General features: G+C 38.7%; 1 protein-coding gene across 3 annotated transcripts in view; it reads left to right on the plus strand.

Moving 5' to 3' along the window:
* Positions 1 to 5193: 5193 nt before the first annotated feature.
* LOC147819118 (uncharacterized) overlaps positions 5194 to 5993 on the plus strand; it is an 8818-nt gene continuing 8018 nt past the window's right edge. Inside the window, exons 1-2 of one of the 3 annotated variants that reach the window (XM_087174046.1) lie at positions 5194 to 5373; positions 5477 to 5522. The gene's annotated coding sequence lies outside the window, so the exon portion shown is untranslated. Of the gene's footprint in view, positions 5523 to 5993 lie in introns of all 3 variants that reach the window. The other 2 variants (XM_087174044.1, XM_087174045.1) reach the window with 2 other exon arrangements.

Consider the following 5993-nt stretch of genomic DNA (forward strand, 5'->3'; position numbering starts at 1 on the left):
AGGTTTATAGCAACACTATACCACACTGTGAAACTCACACACACATCTCAGCGCCACGTAATACACTCAAAACAAGAGAAGAAAGAAAAAGGAAAAATGATCCTGTAGAGAACAAAAATTAGAAAGTATTTGGCCTCAAATGGGCAAAACTAGAAAGCGCAGTTTCCAGGCTGAAATTTTTCCATGGCTGATTTTTTTAATCTAGATCTAGAGCCACTTAGAAAACTATGATTGGCTGCAGCAGTGAACTGTTCTCCAGCTGTCAAATACTGTACAATGTATTTTATGGGTTGTTTATGTGAGTCTATAAAGTGGATTTTATCATATTTTTTATATTATATGTTTTATGTAATTAAGTTTCATGTGTGACATCCTTAAGACATTCAGTTAGTTCGATGGGCCACTTCAGAACTTCGGCAGTTTAATGATTAAGTGCTAACGATGACAATGTTTTGACGTGTACTGTATCTTCTTCAGAGTCAAACAAGAATAAAGATTTGAAAAAAGTTAGATAACAGGTAGAGAAAAGTCTCTCATTGGTTACCAGGGGTGGGAGGTACTTCATCTGTGGGCCAGACAGAAGGTAACGAAGGCTGAAGCAGCAGGAGAGTCATTTCACCTGGGTACATTAAGTGTTTCATCTGGCTGGAGATGGCGTTTCTTAAGGTTCAGTTGAACTTGATGTGAATCTGATGAGAATCTGGTAACCAGTTATTGGAAAATAGAAAATAAAAGAAACAAAATTATTATGGACAATAATGCCAACACTAGTGTGCCAAGTTTGGAAATTGAATCTTAGACACAAAACGGCCATAAAGACACACATTACAATCAAAAAGACGTAAGGGGGATTTTACTTTGACTTGTGAAGATTTGTATGGAATTTGTGAGAGGACAGGTTAAAAAAAGTTTATCTTTATCAAAGGAATCCAGGAAGAAAATCAGCCTGCACACCTCAAAGTTATGAGCCAAAACATAAACTGCTTCATAAATGACCACATGCTGGTGCTTTTGGGTCCAGATCCTCAACACAAAGTCAAAAAGTATTGCAAACAAAAACAAACAATCTGGCAAAATGATGTCTGATTGTCAAATACACATCACGTGACCCTTATTCAGTCGACTGTATGTGATCCAGTTTCATATGTAATGACCGACTACGTGTTAAATTAGCTTTTTATGTCATTCAGGTGAAATTCATAAAACTGACATGAGTAAATCTCACAAACAGGCCAGATATTCATATCATTTAAAAATGGACAATTTATGTTTTTATATCTTCACTTTTGACTTAAATTAATGCCTAGAAGTTTTTTTCTCCTTTGTTTTTTGTTCCTGTTCACCTCCCAGGCTCACCTGTATATAAAAAGTCCAGTAAACTTCAGGCTTCGGTCTAAATGAGAGAGAGAGAGAGAGAGAGAGAGAGAAAGGCAAGGAGGAGGGAGATGAAGGATGAAGGCAGCAGAATATTCAAACCCAATAACAAACATCAAAGCTACTTTTTTAACCACTATTTCCTCTATAAAGTCACACCAGCTCTTAAAATGATTACTACTGTACGCTGAGGGACAGGGAGTCTTTTCACTTTGATAGATGTTTTGCCTTCACTCAGACTCGGCCACCACCTCCTCCTCCTCCTCCTCCTCCTCCTCCTCTTCCTCCTCCTCCTCCTCCTCCTCCTGCTTGACACACAACAGCAGAACGCGAAGGTACAAACATTCACCAGGCATAAATTATGGGTCTTTTTAGGGGATTTTCTTTCTTTTTTTTTGCTCTTATGAACATACTTCAAGGTGTAAATGACACGTTGGCTGCTTATTGGTCGACCAGAGAGTAAAGCAATTAAACACAAAAAGACTTCATAGCGCTCTCAAGAATGAAACTAAATAAAGACAAACTTCATAAGATCCAAATAAAAGTTATTATTGTCTGCATGATTCCCCTTTGCAGAAGTTAACTGCTGCACGTTGTTTTAAATGTGAAGGGTCATGTTACCAACATGGGGGAGCTGAACTAACGCCACAACTAGTTAATCTCTTACAATGTTAAAAAAGACTTCTGCACAGTTTTCAAAGGAAAAATATGAGTTGTATTCAGATTTAAGTGAATGTATGTATTTAATATAAGTGCTCTACTCTTTAGTCTGAACAGCTGAACGCCTTAAATGTGACAGAGCGAGCTGTTTGTGTGTTTGAGGGAAGTCTGTGATTTAGTCGTTCCTGAAAACAGTCGGAATGAGGCGCCACACAGAGACGAAACCCTGATGGAGGGTTATAGGCTGTAATTACACCGACACAGAGGACAGCAGATGAGCTCACTGCCTGGCCACCGGGATCACGGTCCAGTTTGTAGGGATTTGTAAAAAGGACACGCCATCGCCCACAGGAAGCGTCCGAAATCAGCCACAGTGGGAGGGAACATGAATTACCTGAGGAGGAAATGAGAGGATACACAAAATCTGTGGTCAGACAAAACCTGAGCAGGTGATGACAAAACATGTTTTTGCTGCATGCGGTTTGGTCAGATGAGTGCACACATGTTTACTAGAGAGTAAATGGACTGATGGTCGTCCATATTTGAAAATCATCTCAAAGGTAGAAACGATTAAAAATGAGCAGACAGCAGCTTTTAAGAAACGGTTTTAGTCTGTATCTTATGACTGTAAGTGTCTGGAGTCTGATGGGAACATTACAATTTCTTCTTCATGATTTACTATCTTCTATCACATGATGAGGATACGTATTTGTCAAGCTGCAAATACATTGTAAATGTTAATAGTTTATGAGGTTTGGTGCAGGTGTCCTGCAGCTCTTTTTCAGAAGATAACAGTTAAACAGACCATCGGATCAGAGATGTCTCCCTAAATAAGAGACAAAGTAAAGTGTCATGCTGGGGCAATGTTGTTCTGATTTATGTCTTATAACTGATTATTATACTCAGTATTAGGAAACATTAATAAAGTCTTTCATTTCAGCTTATAAAGTGTCGGAAAGTGGAGCCTTAAAGGAGGTACCAAATGTGTTTAATATTTCTGTTTGATAGAAATGGTGCAGCCATAAAAAAACATGGATTCTTAGGTGACTATTCCACTCAGAGCAAACATCATAAAGTTTGAGTAAAGTAAATATAGAAGATTCTGTCAGACACATTTATTTTCTGGAAACAGAGGATGAGTCGCAGCAGCAGACGTTAGCAGCTGCAGACAGTCTGGTGACGTGTAAACCAAAGCTTGGACACAGTGTGCTGACATCAGACACACACACACACACACACACACACACACACACACACACACACACTGTATCTGGCTCTCATAGCGGTAGCCTACACACACACTCTCTCTCTCTCTGTGTCTGGACACATCAGAAGCCTGGACTCGAGGCGGTGCAGTAAAAAGTTAAAGTGCTTTCAGCTCATAAAACACAAAACTTTGCTTTTTATGCTGAAGTGTGGATGGACGGAGGGCAGATCTTTATTTCTGCTCCGTCTCATTACACTGAGAACAAATTCACTTCCTGCCAGACAGAAGGTGCTTTTAGAGCAGCTGAAGAGGAGAAGCACAATATACAAGGATACAAATCCTTTATTTTCTGACCTTAAAATGCCTCTAGACAGGTTATATTAAGATTACATGAAGGGAAATGTGCACTGAATGACTAAAAGGGTACAATGACTGAACTAAATGAAGCCTTAATGCTCTTACAGTAATGATTAGATCTTCAATAAGTTAATGTTGGATTAATGTACAGTACAATGAGGAAAAACTGAGACATTCAAGTTTGAAATTTAAGAGACCCTGACTTATATCAAGCGTATATGGTATTTCTAATATTTTTATAAAGTCACCAAGGTTTTGTCCCCAGTTCAATTTTGTTCAAAGTTCTGTATATTTTCAGTAATGAGGTTGTAACCTAATGCTCATTAAATACCAGAAACAACATTTTTTTGAGTGATAAAAAATGAACGGACAGCTCTGATATTCCAGGTTGGTCTGAGGATGGAGGCAGAGGAGAGGCCGTGTTGTTGCCTACTAATAACTTCCATGCTGTTGAGATCAGTAACTGCACACCATACTTCTTGGGGAGGGTTCTAGTACAGTGACGGCCATCTACCCTACACACATCAATGTTCACATTAACTTCAGATCAAACCAAAGATATTTAACACCAGTGAGTAAATCAATCTCTTTATATCAGGTTAAATATGTGTGTTTGGAAGAGTGCTACCTGCAAGGCTGAAGGAAGGCCTGAGGTTGTTGATACTAAATACCCCACAATGCATCACAGCATCTCGCCCGGCAGTTGTTGATCTCATCAGACTGGAAAGAGACAGAGTAGGTCATGTTTATCAAATTACTTTATTATTCTTATTTCATAACTAATTGAGGAACACCACATTAGAGATGAAGATAGCACCTATGATCAGAGCAGTATGTTGCTTATTAGGGTAAAAAAAAAGGCAAACAGTATGATGAACCGTATATATTATGTACTGTATAGAAGCACATAGAACTTAACATAAACTTGGATTCATTCATTCATGGTGTATTGCTTGGTATTAACTGAATAATACATTTATTACTCAAGGACAGAATTAGCCTAAATTGACTAACAGCAATAGGGATCAACAGATTTTTCAGGGCTGATTCGATTATTAGTAATCAAAGAGACATAAATATTCTGAGCTGATGCCAACTCAAAACTACTGCTACATAAAGACACTTGCCCTTTCAAGTTTCTATTATTTTGTCCAACCCATTTATATCAACAAAGATAGACTAAATAACAGAAACACCTCTGTATACAGAGATTATAACAGTATAATCTTCATGAAGGACGATTTATTACAGGGCTGTTGTATTAGACTATATCAGTTTTAGCTAGATGTTCCTAATAAATTGTCAACTGAGTGTACATTAATAATTATCAGCTGTGTGCACAGGCTACAAAGAGCCTGACTGGAATGAATTGTTTGCTCTTGGTGCTGCTTTCACCTGGGAACTGATACTGGCTCCCTGGCAGCCTAAAGATGTTGTTTAATACTTTTATCATATATTATTATTATCATCCACATATAAGATGTTTTACCCCTCCTCTTCCCCTTTTAAAAATGTAGCGCAGTAAGAAGTTTACTCAGAGTACATCACCTTTCATTAACAGCAGTGAGTGACCGTTTACGTGCTGACGTCACTGTAGTGCGCCCTCGCCCGTCTCTGGAGTTTCTGTTACCGGTAGTTTATTGCTGCTTCATCTGAACACAGTTAATGTTGTTGTTGTTTTCTTCGTTCTTCAGACGCTGAAGCAGAGTGGTTATAATGTGTGGCTACCGCGTGATTAACACACAGGGGGACCTGCGTGTTAATCCAGATATGAGGTCAGAGCAATGTGTCGGACATTTGACTTGAAATTGTGTTTTCAGTTCATCAAAGTTAGCTCCAACATGTTGTTTGCCTGAAAATGTCTTGTTTGGCGTTCAGTTGTTATAAAAGACACTCAGAGGAGTCGGCGGTTCATTTTTTCCCGGTAAGTACATTTTGTTTTAAGCCTATTTTTGCTAGCCAAAATTAGCGTCCCTGTTAATGTCACAGTTCAGGTGAATATGCACCTTGCTAACCAGGCTAGCCAGCTAGTGCTAGCTTTAGCTGATAACTTAGCGATTGCTATGCTAACGGTACCTGGGCCCACTGGGCAGGTAACCTGTGTCAACCCGGGTTAGTCCATGGAGGTGTTCAGTCAAAGCCCAATAAAAAGGTAAATTTAATCGACGTTTATTTAAAGACGTTTGGTTTGTGTTTCTCCCACATGTGACCCAGTTTAAGTGATCTGTGTTAGCGCAGCGTTAATGTTAGTTAATACATTGTCCATCAAGATGACGTGATAGTTCAAGTTAAGATAACGTGACGTATACAAAATGTGTAGACAAATATTTGTCATATAGAAGATTGTTCATTTAATACTCAAACCAGTCCTCAACTGAAGCAGACATTCATGCAC

This window comes from Seriola lalandi, unplaced genomic scaffold, assembly GCF_002814215.2.
Source record: "Seriola lalandi dorsalis isolate HSWRI2012SDOR001 ecotype SW California unplaced genomic scaffold, Sedor1 jcf7180002054307, whole genome shotgun sequence".
Classification (NCBI taxonomy): domain Eukaryota; kingdom Metazoa; phylum Chordata; class Actinopteri; order Carangiformes; family Carangidae; genus Seriola; species Seriola lalandi.